The sequence below is a fragment of the Procambarus clarkii genome, chromosome 57 (genome assembly GCF_040958095.1).
Source record: "Procambarus clarkii isolate CNS0578487 chromosome 57, FALCON_Pclarkii_2.0, whole genome shotgun sequence".
Lineage (NCBI taxonomy): Eukaryota > Metazoa > Arthropoda > Malacostraca > Decapoda > Cambaridae > Procambarus > Procambarus clarkii.
This window is the reverse complement of record NC_091206.1, coordinates 32,762,897-32,777,630: the sequence shown is the minus strand read 5'-3', so window position 1 is coordinate 32,777,630 and position 14,734 is coordinate 32,762,897.

Below are 14,734 nucleotides of genomic sequence, written 5' to 3'. Positions count from 1 at the left end.
GCCAAAGCTCGACCCCTGCAAACACAAATAGGTACTCACCAATGTCGGGGTGTCTCTCTAGCCAGTCACCACCAAGTATTAGTAGTGATAAACGTTACTTACTGTAGCCCCCACGGGTCTGCACTCGATCCTCACGGTGCCACTGTTCACCAGGAGAGTCTCTCAGTCTGTCTCCAGCTGGCCTCGTAGCCTATAGACGAGTGAGAATAAGATCCCTTCACTTGATCATGTGCCCGTCCCGACAGAGGGCTCTACCGCTCACTATAGGTCGCCAACTGGTGTTTACCGTGTCCAGTAGCACCTCAGTAGAATAGTAGTAATATAGTAGTGGCCCCAGGGAAAACTAATCAATTTGGTAACAGGTAAGTATATGTTTATATCACTCACTCTTAGATAGTCTCAATAGCAACAAGGTAATAGAGGGTTGACACAAACACGGTGGTGGTTTTGTAGTTTACTTAAAAGATCAAAGAATCACAACTCTGCATCAACAACATGGCAAAGGAATAAATGAGCAGCCTTCTCTCCGCCTCTTCACAATTCTGGAACACTCCGGGGATGGCAACACTCCCAGTTGACGTGCGTTCCGACACTATTATTCCTATTATTATTATTCGGCGCCTATTATTCCCTCGTATTCACAGTATATCACAACACTGGCATAATCACAGTTGACCACTAGGCATAGGAATATACTATTTAATAATTCCAGTATATATAGTTTACTTTATCAATATTTATAAAAACCAGGTAACTCTAGGCACACAGCCTTACCCTATTAAATTGCATATACATATATATATATATATATATATATATATATATATATATATATATATATATATATATATATATATATATATATATATATATATATATATATATATTATTAAATATGACCGAAAAAGTAAGATTAATAATTCTAACACGAATTTTTTCGATCTTTCTTACGTTACTTTTCACTGTTCATGGTAATTCAAAGATCAATTCTCCAAAATTCATTTTTATTTCTAGCCTGACATGACACATGAGCGCGTATCGTAAAACTTATTACATTTTCAAAGACTTTAGTTTACAAACACACAACTGAACTGAATAGAGATTACACATCTTCGATTTTATATCTACATTTGGGTGAGGTGGATGAGGTGAAAACAAACTTTCAACAATGGGTATTGAATGGGTATTAAATTCAAACACAAGACAGAACACGAAACAATGGGTATTGAATGGAAGTAATTGTAGAAAGCCTATTGGTCCATATTTCTTGATGCTTCTATATTGGAGCGGAGTCTTGAAGTGGGTAGAATATAGTTGTGCATTAATTGGCTGTTGATTGCTGGTGTTGATTTCTTGATGTGTAGTGCCTCGCAGACGTCGAGCCGCCTGCTATCGCTGTATCTATCAATGATTTCTGTGTTGTTTGCTAAGATTTCTCTGGTGATGGTTTGGTTGTGGGAAGAGGGTATATGTTCCTTAATGGAGCCCTGTTGCTTATGTATCGTTAAACGCCTGGAAAGAGATGTTGTTGTCTTGCCTATATACAGAGTTTTTTGAGGCTTACAATCCCCAAGAGGGCATTTGAAGGCATAGACGACGTTGGTCTCTTTTAAAACGTTCTGCTTTGTGTCTGGAGAGTTTCTCATGAGTAGGCTGACCGTTTTTTTGGTTTTATAGTAAATCGTCAGTTGTATCTTCTGATTTTTGTCTGTAAGGAATAACGTTTCTATTAACAATATCTTTCAGGACCCTTTCCTCCGTTTTATGGGCTGTGGAAAAGAAGTTCCTGTAAAATAGTCTAATAGGGGGTATAGGTGTTGTGTTAGTTGTTTCTTCAGAGGTTGCATGGCGTTTCACTTTCCTTCTTATGATGTCTTCCACGAAACCATTGGAGAAGCCGTTGTTGACTAGGACCTGCCTTACCCTACAGAGTTCTTCGTCGACTTGCTTCCATTCTGAGCTGTGGCTGAGGGCACGGTCGACATAAGCGTTAACAACACTCCTCTTGTACCAGTCCGGGCAGTCACTGTTGGCATTCAGGCACATTCCTATGTTTGTTTCCTTAGTGTAGACTGCAGTGTGGAAAACTCCGCTCCTTTCCATGACTGTTACATCTAGAAAGGGCAGCTTCCCATCCTTCTCCATCTCGTAAGTGAAACGCAACACAGAATTCTGCTCAAATGCCCCCTTCAGCTCCTGCAGATGTCTGACATCAGGTACCTGTGTAAAAATGTCGTCAACATACCTGCAGTATATGGCCGGTTTCATATTCATGTCGACTAAGACTTTTTGCTCGATGGTACCCATGTAGAAGTTTTCAAACAGGACACCTAGGGGAGAACCCATGGCGACCCCATCTACTTGCTTATACATGTGTCCATCCGGGCTCAAGAAGGGTGCCTCTTTAGTACAAGCTTGGAGTAGTTTCCTTAGACTGTTTTCTGGTATGTCAAGAGGAGTACAGGCCGGATCACGGTACACTCTGTCGGCTATCATCCCGATTGTTTCATCCAACAATCAAAACAATGAATGAATGAATATATTATAATATTATATATATATATATATATATATATATATATATATATATATAATATATATATATATATATATATATATCGTACCTAATAGCCAGAACGCACTTCTCAGCCTACTATTCAAGGCCCGATTTGCCTAATAAGCCAAGTTTTCATGAATTAATGTTTTTTCGTCTACCTAACCTACCTAACCTAACCTAACCTAGCTTTTTTTGGCTACCTAACCTAACCTTACCTATAAATATAGGTTAGGTTAGGTTAGGTAGGGTTGGTTAGGTTCGGTCATATATCTACGTTAATTTTAACTCAAATAAAAAAAAATTGACCTCATACATAGAGAAAAGGGTTGCTTTATCATTTCATAAAAAAAATTATAGTAAATATATTAATTCAGGAAAACTTGGCTTATTAGGCAAATCGGGCCTTGAATAGTAGGCTGAGAAGTGAGTTCTGGCTACTAGGTACGACATATATATATATATATATATATATAATATATATATATATATATATATATATATATATATATATATATAATATATATATATATAACCTCTGGCACGAAGTTATAATATAAATAATATAAATGACATGTAAATATAAATGTCCTCGTCATAGTCATCTCTTCGTCAAACCACAGGTGCAATCACACACAATATATATATCTCGTGAGAGCTCTATAGCATCTCCCTTCACAACTGTGTCATACTAGAAACATAGACATTGGTGATTCCTGCTCATGACATAGAAGATACTCTGGCTAATCGCTAACTAAAGGGGAATGGGAGGGAAAACTGAATAACCTACTTCCACCATAAATGATGTGGACTCGTCCTCTGTTGAGGGTTGAATTGAAGCTCCTGGTCCCGGCTCACGACTTGCTGTAGGGTACACCCCCACACACACTGATGCTCTTTCCAGGACCTCAACCAACACCCAAAAACGCGTCTTCTCTGTACAGCTACTCTCTGCAGGCTCCGTGCTCCTCTGCAACCTCTTGAAGGGTTGGAGTCGATCTCCTATCGCCTCCTCCTGACAACTACGTCTGCAGTCCTTACTCCCAGCTTCCGTCGTTCCCTTCCTCACGGTGAACTGGCCCAGCAGCTACGTCATCACCCAACTGGTGAAATTGTACAGTGGTCCCTGACGTCACTGCCCAGGCTTCACTCTTGCTAAGCACCTGTCATTGGAGCACTTGTTGCTCGTTTCCCGTCAATTCCTTCTTCTGTCCGCCTCACGGAGTTCAGGAAGACCTCACAGGATGCTCGCAGACCACTGGTGATGCGTATATTCACCGGAGAGGGACGAATACTGTCAGACTGACAGGACCCCCTTATCGCACGTTCGCCCTTCACGACGTGTCGTATCCTACTCCTGGCACCACGGGTCACACGGCCCGGACCTACCTCCACTCGTGACGTCACACTTGCCAAGGGCGTTTCTCATTGGCTCCCTGTATAACGTCACCGTTCTTGGCCAATCTGGTGCCACTGACGTCATAACATTTTGGCGCGAATACGTAGCAGTCAGCGCCATCTTGGAGTCCAAAAGGGCCTAAGCCACTGGCCAAAACACTCTTCTTTAGTTAATTTCTCTCCTATGCGAGAACACCTCATGCTCCCACATATGTCAAATTGTTCTCTGGAAGGCAGAGAACGTTCAGGTAAAGTAGATATGACTCTTACAGCTGGCGTGGGAGAAATATAAGGAGGGAACACCGTCACAGACCCCTCCCTTCAAAATAAGAATCATATCGGTTTAGTGTACTCGGGAAAGGGCATCCTCTACCACGTTGTCCTTCCCTCTGATGTGCTTAATTTCTAACCAGTATTCTTGTAGTAGTAATACCCACCTTGTCAGCCTCTGGTTGGAGTTTCTCATCTTGTACAAGAAAGTCAGAGGGTTGTGATCTGTAAAATCAAGAACAGGCCTCGCCCCTCCTCCCATGTACACGTCAAAGTGCTTTAGGGCCATTACTAAAGCCAAAGCCCCCTATACGACGGTACTATAGGCATGCTGGTACTTCACGAATTTCTTGGAGTAAAATGCGACAGGCCTATGTACCTTGCTCTTTTCCTGGGCCAACTTGGCTCCTATCCCTACATCACAGGCACATACAGAATGAACCTGTCTGTAAAATCTGGGGATATCAACACTGGAGCCTCTGTCAACAGGTTCTTTGTCTTCTCGTAAGATTCCTGGCTGGCCTCTCCCCACTTCCATCACGTATTCTTAGAGAGTAATTCTGTCAGAGGATGCGCTATCGTGGAAAAGTTCTTACAGAAACCACAATAGTATCCAATCATCCCAAAATACCTCAGCAATTCCTTCTGTGTCCTGGGTATTGGGTACTCTCTAATAGCTGATACCTTGTGGTCAACAGGGGTAACCTCTCCTTGACCGATGACGAAGCCTAGGTATTCTAGATGGGCCTTCCCAAACTCACTCTTGGCTAGGTTCACGGTCAGGTTAGCATCTTTCAGCCTCCTGAACAGCTCCCTGAGGTCGCTCTAGGAGTGCCTCCCAATCGTCGGAGTACACTACTATATCGTCAATGTATACAGTGCAGCCTTCGGCTCTTCTCAGCAACTCGTTCATCATACGTTGAAAACAACTCCCTCTGTTCTTCATCCCGAAGGGCCACACTTTATACTGATACAGTCCATCAGGTGTCACAACAGCTGATATCTTTCTAGCCTCGGGAGTTAACGAGATTTGGTAATACCCCTTGAGCAGGTCGACCTTGGACACATATCTGGCACTACCCACCTGATCGATGCAATCACTAACCCTGGGTATGGGGTGAGAATCTGCCACAGTGATAAAGTTCACCTTCCTGTAGTCCATGCAAAAGCTCTATGTACCGTCGCTTTTCTTAACGAGAAAATACGGGGTTGAACCACTCGCTTTTGCTAGACTCGACAAGGTCATTCGCAAGAAGGTACCCTACCTCCTTCCTCATCAATTCTCGCTTCTCAGGGCTGACCCTATAAGCACTCTGTTTAATGGGTCTGGCGTCCCTCACCTCTACCTCGTGCGTCACTGTTACGGTCCCGAGTCCAGCGTCGGAGAACGGAGCAGCGACAACAACGCCATCTGTGAGTCCGCACCCGAAACCCCACTCCAAATGGACGACGCCATCCAGTGGTGACAGGATAGGCCAGCAATAAGTGTTGGATTCCTGTCCTAGTCAGCTCATGACATAGCCGCTGCTGACCTCTGGTGAGGTGGTGCTTAGACTGTGAACGCCATCTATGGAGTGAAGGGGTGGACGTTTCTGTCTAAGCTTGTGAGTGAAGCGTCCCAGTATTAATGACGTGTCTGATTGCAGAGTCGACCTGGGACTGCTGTGTTGGACCATGGACCAGTCTACCCAAGGCAGCCAAGGTCTCTTCACGAGTCCTGCTTTGAAGAAGCTGTGAGCCACCACTGGACGAACTCTGTTGAGAGTGTAATAGCCTGCCTGAGGCGTGGCAGTGTCGGAAATCGCCTTATCCGGGGCTGGCTGGTGGAAGAGACTAGCCACTGTGGTGCTTAGGGAGGAGAGTGATCAGCAGGTCACACGAGGCTCCTGCCTAGGGCTCGCAACCCTAGTATCGGTCGTGGAGTGGCCTACATAGCGGAGCTGATCGGTACCTGCCAGCTACAGGCTGGATTGTGGTTGAAGGCCTCCACGACAAAGCACCCAGTGGGACTGTGATTTGGCTGGCCTGTGGCCAGGGTAGATTCGTCATAGAGTCATAGTGGATTCATCGTGGGCCACGGAAGAAGGAACCAGGGCTACCCAGAGTGAGCATCGTTGAGCATCCAGTGTCTTTGGAGGAAGACGCAACTGTACATAAGTGTAGTAATATTTCCCGCGTGCGACTCTTATTTATTTATATATGGTGGTGGTAAATATATTGGAAAAACCGGAACATTTGTATCCTTCCCCCTTTGGTTTTACTTGCATTACGGAACACACCCCTTGAAAGCCTCTATTAACTTGGGGCCGGATTCCAAAACTCTAATACCATCAGAGAAGAAACCCGGTTGCTTCCCAGTAGGGCCGTAACAAATTGGCATCCCCAACGGGATCCGACCCCTTGTCAAGTATGTTTCACAGGGGTGGTGACGTAGTGCAATCCCCTGTAAATAATTCCCCCTGTTTATAATTATTTGGACGTTGTACGTCCTGTGCGGTGCTCGGTGTGATTTAGTGCAATATTGTAGAGTGCAGTGCTCGGTGTGATTACGTGCAATATTGGCAAGTGAGGTGCTAGGTGCGATAAAGTGCAGTATTGGCGAAGTACGGTGCTCGGTGGGTTATGTGCTCAAGTAAAGCGGTGTATTATATGTTCGTGCACCACTTAAGTGACAATGGCAGAAAAAGTGACCCTTGAAGATCTGGATGATGTTCAGGATTTTCTGAACAAGGAGGACTGTCTTGCCAGATTGAAATATCTGGAAAGCAAGAACTGGTGCTAGTGAGCGCCTATCTGGAGATAAAAATACGCGAAAGTGACTCCCGTGTTGAGATCTTTTCAAAGGTTCACAAATATTTGAAGGCCGGGGAGAAACAGGAAAGCGAGGCACAGAGTACAAAGAAAGGTTAGGTGGTAGCTTCCACTGAAAAGGAAGATAAAGGTAGTGACATTGAAAGTGATGCAGGTGAACTGAATATAAGCTTTCTAACTGTCAAAATGCGTGCCTTAGAAATAAATCATGAGATAGAATGGAAGAAATTAGAAATAGAACGAGAATTGAGAGATAAAGAAATGAAAATGAAACGTTTAGAATTACAAGAAAGGAAAGAAGAGAAAGAGAGAGAGAAAAACGAGAAAGAGACGAGCGAGAGAGAGAAGAAAAAAGAGAAAGAGAAGAGCGAGAGAGAGAGAAGAAAAAAGAGAAAGAGAAGAGCGTGAGAGAGAAGAAAAAAGAGAAAGAGAAGAGCGAGAGAGAGAAGAAAAAAGAGAAAGAGAAGAGCGAGAAAGAGAAGAAAAGGAGAAAGAAAGAAGACACGAGTTAGAAGTATTGCTATTAGGTGGTCGGAGGAAAACAACGGAAACAAGTAGCTTCAATCCGGTATGGAACATCAAAATGGTCCCGAAGTTCAACGAAAGGGAAGTTTCGAAGTTCTTCGCTGCTTTCGAGAAGGTTGCAGCCTCTATGGAATAGCCGAAGGAGAATTGGACCATCATGATACAGTCCGTCTTGACTGGGAAGGCCCAAATCGCCTACTCCACGTTGTCCCTTGATGACTCCTGTGATTATGACAAGGTGAAGAAGGTAGTGCTCATGGCTTACCAATTGGTGCCCGAGGCTTACAGGCAGAAGTTCAGGAACCTGAAAAAGACCTCGGAGCACACTTTCACCGAGTCCGCGACCATCAAGGAACGGCTTTTCCAGGAGTGGTGTGCCTCTCGGAAGGTGAGGAAGAAAGAAGAACTCGAACAGCTCGTTTTCTTGGAGGATTTTAAGGAATGTCTGTCTGGAGATCTGAAGACATACCTAGAAGAGCAACAGGTAGAGACCTTAAGTGCAGCAGCCACTATGGCTGAAGAATACATCTTGATGCATAGGTCTTCCACTAGGTATGTCCCTAAGAATTACCCAAATCTGTTTGGCAAACCTCGTCAAGAAGAAGAGAGACCTGTCCCACAAAGCGCTATGAAGACGCCCCCAAGTAGCCCCCGAAAGATGAGTCCTAGCAGTCCGAAACACCAGAGTCCAAGGAGGAATGTAGTGTGTTGGACTTGTGGGCAGAAAGGACACGTCGCTGCTATGTGCCGAGGCAGAAGAGGTAGCGGTCCACGTAAGGAGGTGATGCTGATGGGTTGTGTGACGCCACCAGCAGGAACCCAGTCTCTGACTAGTCAGGAAGGACCAGGATTGTTTGCCCCTCACACTTCAGGCGGGTATGTAACGAGTGATCATACTGGTAGATCAGTTGTAGTGCTCAGAGATAGTAGAGCAGCCCAGTCCCTGATCGTGAGAGACTCGTTACCCGAGGGAGTGAGTGTAGACGGGAGACAAAAGGTTGTCCTGGTTGGGTTTCCTATGACGCGGTACGTTGCCCCCTTAGTGCTGATACATCTAGACTCGCCTTACTTCAGCGGCACATGTGCGTTGGCAGTAGTTGATACCCTGCCTATAGCTGGGATTGACGTGATAGAAGCCAACGACATGGTGACAGGTTGGAACGACGATCATCTCAAGATTGCGGACGAGTCAGCCAGAACGGCGAAAAGGTCTTAGGTAACAAGAGACAGTAATACCCAGGTACAGGCAGACGTGAGATTATATAACATGTTTAATTCTCCCTCTCACCAACAGATAGACAGCATTACGACAGATTCACCTGATTCTTCTCCCGACAAGAAACATGGGGTTTTAGTGACAAGAGCGACTGAGCAAGAGGAGAGGCCTCGTGTACAAGCACCCACGGATACCCAAGAGTCTGGAGTGAAGGCACATCAGTACTTGCAGTATGGCAAGGTACAACGTTCACTGAACTGGCCAGAGATTTCCCAGACGTCAGAGGTATGTGAGGTATGTGCGAAGGTTCTAGTGCCCTCTTCGGTTCAAACCAGGCTAATGGATATAGCCGGCTATGGACATTACAGTCTCATGAAACTTATCCCTAAGTTAGCCAAATGTTTCTTAGCGGTATTTTGTTTTGTTCTCGTGTGTGTTCTAAGTAAACACCAGTGGACGACCCGACAGATGATGGCTCCTATGAACATCATGAAGAGACCCCAGGGATTGGAGACTTGCACTGTGAGTGTTGCAGTCGAAGAAGGGACCTGGAAGGTGATGGTGGATACAGAAGGTATGGGAAATGATATTATGAGTAACTGTTTCCGACAGGTTGACACTCCCCGCGTGATTGCCGAACCTGGATTCAGCGTTATACAGAACGTTGGTCGACCTGACGGTAGCAGAGCGAACACCATCTTCAAGGTACAAGCAGCCCTGTTGGGACTAGGTGTGGGCCTAGTAGACGATTATGCTGTAAGTACCGACTTAACAACTATCGCTGTTACTCCAAATTATCAGACCCCTGTATTCCAGGTTCCCGTCTCCCTGAAGGACTACCGGACCGGTATAAGAAATGCCGTCTGCGAACAGCCACCAACGGTGCCACGACACACGGAGGTGTCGATTCACCACACAGGGTGCCCGTGCCGATTCTTACTAAAGTCACGTGAGATGATTATGACCCTGATTGCTTTCTCAGTGAGGTTGTATGAAGTCACGTTAGGCAGGATATCACCTATGATCCTCAAGATTTCCTTCTGCCTGAATCTCCCATTAGGACAGTTTTGCGGACAAGACATCCTCGTCATTCCAGTCCATTGTGTATGTGAGTCCGTTTGGAGTTGGACCCACGTACTAATTTGGTTTGTTTTCTCTTTTATAGAAACCCAAACCAAATTCTTTTTGGTGGGGAGGTGTTACGGACCCGAGTCCAGCGTCGGAGCACGGAGCAGCGACGACAACGCCATACCTTGAGGTGCTTCCGGGGCTTAGTGTCCCTGCGGCCCGGTCGTCGACCAGGCCTCCTGGTTGCTGGACTGATCAACCAGGCTGTTAGACGCGGCTGCTCGTAGCCTGACGTATGAGTCACAGCCTGGTTGATCAGGTATCCTTTGGAGGTGCTTATCCAGTTCTCTCTTGAACACTGCGAGGGGTCGGCCAATTATGCCCCTTATGTGTAGTGGAAGCGTATTGAACAGTCTCGGGCCTCTTATTTTGATAGAGTTCTCTCTCAGAGTACTTGTTGCACCTCTGCTTTTCAACAGGGGTATTCTGCACATCCTGCCATGCCTCCTGGTCTCATGTGATGTTATTTCTGTGTGCAGGTTTGGGACCAGCCCCTCAATTATTTTCCACGTGTAAATTATTATGTATCTCTCCCGCCAGCGGTCAAGGGAGTACAGATTTAGGCTCTTTAGTCGGTCCCAGTAATTTAGATGTTTTACTGAGTGGATTCTAGCAGTAAAGGATCTCTGCACACTCTCCAGGTCAGCAATTTCTCCAGCTTTGAAAGGGGCTGTTATTGTGCAGCAGTACTCCACTCTAGAGAGGCACAAGCGCTTTGAAAAGTATCATCATCGGTATAGCATCTCTAGTGTGAAAAGTTCTTGTTATCCAACCTGTCATTTTTCTTGCAGTTGTGACGGCTACTTTATTGTGTTCTTTAAGGGTAAGGTCTTCCAACATGAGTACACCCAGATCCTTTACATTGCCTTTTCGTTCTATGTTATGATTTGCCTGAGTTTTGTACGTGGTTTCTGTTTTTATCTTTTAAATTTTTCCGTAGCGCATGAGCTGGAACTTATCCTCGTTAAACACCATATTATTTTCTGTAGCCCATAGAAAGACCTGATCTACATCTGATTGGAGGTTTGCCGTGTCCTCTATGTTGCCAACTCTCATGAAAATCCTAGTGTCATCTGCAAAGGATGATACAGTGCTATAGGTTGTGTTCTGGTCTATGTCCGATATGAGGATGAGAAAAAGTACTGGAGCAAGCACAGTACCCTGGGGGACTGAGCTCTTCACGGTTGATGGGCTGGATTTTATTTTGTTGACTATTACACATTGGGTTCTGTTAGTCAGGAAATTGTAGATCCATCTGCCTATTTTCCCGGTAATTCCTTTTGAACGCATTTTATGTGCAATAACACCATGGTCACATTTATCAAAGGCTTTTGCGAAATCTGTGTAAATTACATCAGCATTTTGTTTGTCTTCCATAGCATCTAATGCCATATCATAGTGGTCCAGCAACTGCGACAGGCAAGAGCGCCCTGTTCTGAAACCATGTTGTCCGGGGTTATGGAGATGCTGTGATTCCATGTATTTTGTGATCTTACTTCTTAGCACTCTCTCAAAAATATTTATGATGTGCGATGTTAGTGCTATCGGTCTGTAATTTTTTGCCTCTGCCTTATTTCCTCCTTTATGGAGTGGTGCTATCTCTGCTGTTTATAGTATGTCAGGGATAACGCCAGTATCTAGACTTTGTCTCCACAGAATGTGAAGGGCCTACGATAGTGTTTTTTTACAGTTCTTGATGAATATGGAGTTCCAAGAATCCGGGCCTGGTGCAGAGTGCATAGGTATACTGTTTATGGCTTCTTCAAAATCTAGTGGGGATAGGGCGACGTCTGATATATGATTTGATGTTGTATCATATCCATGAAAAATTCATTAGGGTTATCAATCTTTAGTGCATTTAATGGCTCGCTGAAAACAGAGTCGTACTGCTTTCTCAGTAACTCGCTCATTTCTTTGTTGTCATCGGTGAAAGTTCCATCTCCCTTTCGCAGGGGCCCGATACTAGATGTGGTTTTTAAACTTGATTTTGCATAGGAGAAAAAATATTTCGGATTTCTCTCTATTTCACTGATGGCCTTTTGCTCTCTTTGCCTCTCCTGGGTTTTGTATGATTCTTTTAGCTTGAGTTCAATTGTTTCTATTTCTCTACCTAACCTTCTTCGCCAATCTTGAGGTAGGGTGCGACTCTCAAGTTGTTCCGTGATTCGTTTTCTTCGCCTTTATAGGGAACAACGTTCCCGTTCCAATCTGCATCTCTTTCTCTTTTTTCTTAGGGGTATGCGGTTTGAACATATTTCTAGTGCTACTGAGCTTATTTTTTCCAGGCACTGGTTCAGTTTTGCATTTTCTAGCTGTTCTTCCCAGTTTATTTCTGTGAAGTCCTGGTTTTTTTGCTCCCAGTTTATCTGTTTATTATTGAAGTTGAATTTGCTGAAATCTCCTCCACCGGGAATCTGGACTGGTTTTGAAGGTCCATTCCCCATGGTTGTCAGAACTTCAGTTAAGTTGTGATCTGAGTAACAGGTATTTGTAATCATTATGTTCCCGATCAACTCATCATTATTAGTGAAAATGAGGTCCAGCGTGTTCTCCTTCCTAGTTGGTTCTACTATTTGCTAGTTTAAGGCAAACCTATCGCACATCCGCAGCAGGTCATTTGCATGTGCCTGTTCATTTAGGCTACTTCCTGGTATTCTCTCTGATATTACTGTATTAGCCAGGTGCTTCCATTTCAGGTGCCGTAGGTTGAAGTCCCCAAGCAGGATGATGTTCGGAGCTGGATTTGCGAGGTTTTCCAAGCAGTGCTCTATTTTTATTAGTTGGTCTTTAAACTGCTGAGGGTTTGCCTCCGGCGACTTATATACAAGGACAACAACTACATTTAGGATCTCTATTTTGACTATCAGCACTTCCACCATATCATTTGAGGTGTTTAGCAGCTCAGTACAGATGAGGGTGTCTTTGATGTAGAGGCTGACTCCACCCTGAAGCCGGTGTTTCCTATCACTTCTGAAGAGATTGTATTCTGAGATCCAAATTTCACCATCAAGGTAGTCCTTTGTGTGAGTTTCCGTTAGGGATGCAAACACTGCATTTGCCTCATGAAGGAGACCATCTATAAAGTGAACTTTGTTGGATTTGCGTGTTTTTATACCCTGGATGTTGGCAAATATAAATGATGTTATCGTGTTATTGGAAGTGCTGGATGCCTTACTTGGTGTTAATATCTGAGGCTCTGGTAAGGAGGCCACTGTGTTTGCGTCCTCTCTAGCATTTGACCGAGTTGGTGGTAGAGTCTGGTCATTTTTAGCCATTCTTCTCCTCCCCCTCTTGCTAAAAAATTCTCCTGGTCGATGGAGTAGTGGCTGTTTTCATAGTGGTAGATAGTCGGTTTTATTCACCTGGTACCTCTTATATGAAATGCTGGACATTCAGTATTGAAGCACTCTTTCCTGTCCAAAGAGTTCTTGCAAATTTCTGGGTGAAAGAATTCACAGCTTTTGGCACATTTACCTGTATTGAGGAGGTTTCTACACTTTCTAGGGTGATCGTGTGTACATGTTCCATTTATTCTTCCCGATTCCCCATGCTTACAGGTAGCCCATTTGTAAAACCAACAGATTTTGGGGCCTTGTTTTGTTTGTTTCCCTTTGCCAGGGACCGCACGCTACTGCGGTCTGTGAGTCCGCTCTCGAAACCCACTCCAAATGGACGACACCATCTAGTGTTGACAGGATAGGCCAGCAATAAGTGTTGGATTCCTGTCCTAGTCAGCTCATGACGTAGCCACTGCTGACCTCTGGTGAGGTGGTGCTTAGACAGTGAACGCCATCAATGGAGTGAAGGGGTGGACGTTTCTGTCTAAGCTTGTGAGTGAAGCGTCCCAGTATTAATGACGTGTCTGATTGCAGAGTCGACCTGGGACTGCTGTGTTGGACGATGGACCAGTCTACCCAAGGCAGCCAAGGTCTCTTCACGAGTCTGCTTTGAAGAAGCTGTGAGCCACCCCCGGACGAACTCTGTTGAGAGTGTAATAGCCTGCCTGAGGCGTGGCAGTGTCGGAAATAGCCTTATCCGGGGCTGACTGGTGGAAGAGACTAGCCACTGTGTGCTTAGTGAGGAGAGTGATCAGCAGGTCACACGAGGCTCCTGCCTAGGGCTCGCAACCCTAGTATCGGTCGTGGAGTAGCCTACACAGCGGAGCTGATCGGTACCTGCCAGCTACAGGCTGGATTGTGGTTGAAGGCCTCCACGACGAAGCACCCAGTGGGACTGTGATTTGACTGGCCTGTGGCCAGGGTAGATTCGTCATAGAGTCATAGTGGATTCATCGTGGGCCACGGAAGAAGGAACCAGGGCTACCCAGAGTGAGCATCGTTGAGCATTCAGTGTCTTCGGAGGAAGACACAACTGTACATAAGTGTAGTAATAATCCCCGCGTGCGACTGTTATTTATTTATATATGGTGGTGGTAAATATATCGAAAAAACTGGAACATTTGTATCCCTCCCCCCTTTGGTTTTACTTGCATTACGGAACACACCCCTTGAAAGCCTCTTCTAACTTGGGGCCGGATTCCAAAACTCTAATACCATCAGAGAAGAACCCGGTTGCGTCCCAGTAGGGCCGTAACAGTCACACTCTTGTAACGTCGGGGCACGTCGGTAAAAGAGATGCATTCTCTCTCAACAGATCCGTCAGATCCGCTCTCTGTCTTCCTTCCAGGTGTTGAAGCTTGACTCCGATATTCTCCAAACTCTCCGCATTGGAGAGATGGGTGCCGTCCGCCCTGGACCATTTTCCTTCCTCTGCTGGAATCTCTTGATTCACCTGCACGCATAAGACCACTTTCTGCTGTAGTTCTTGTGGCA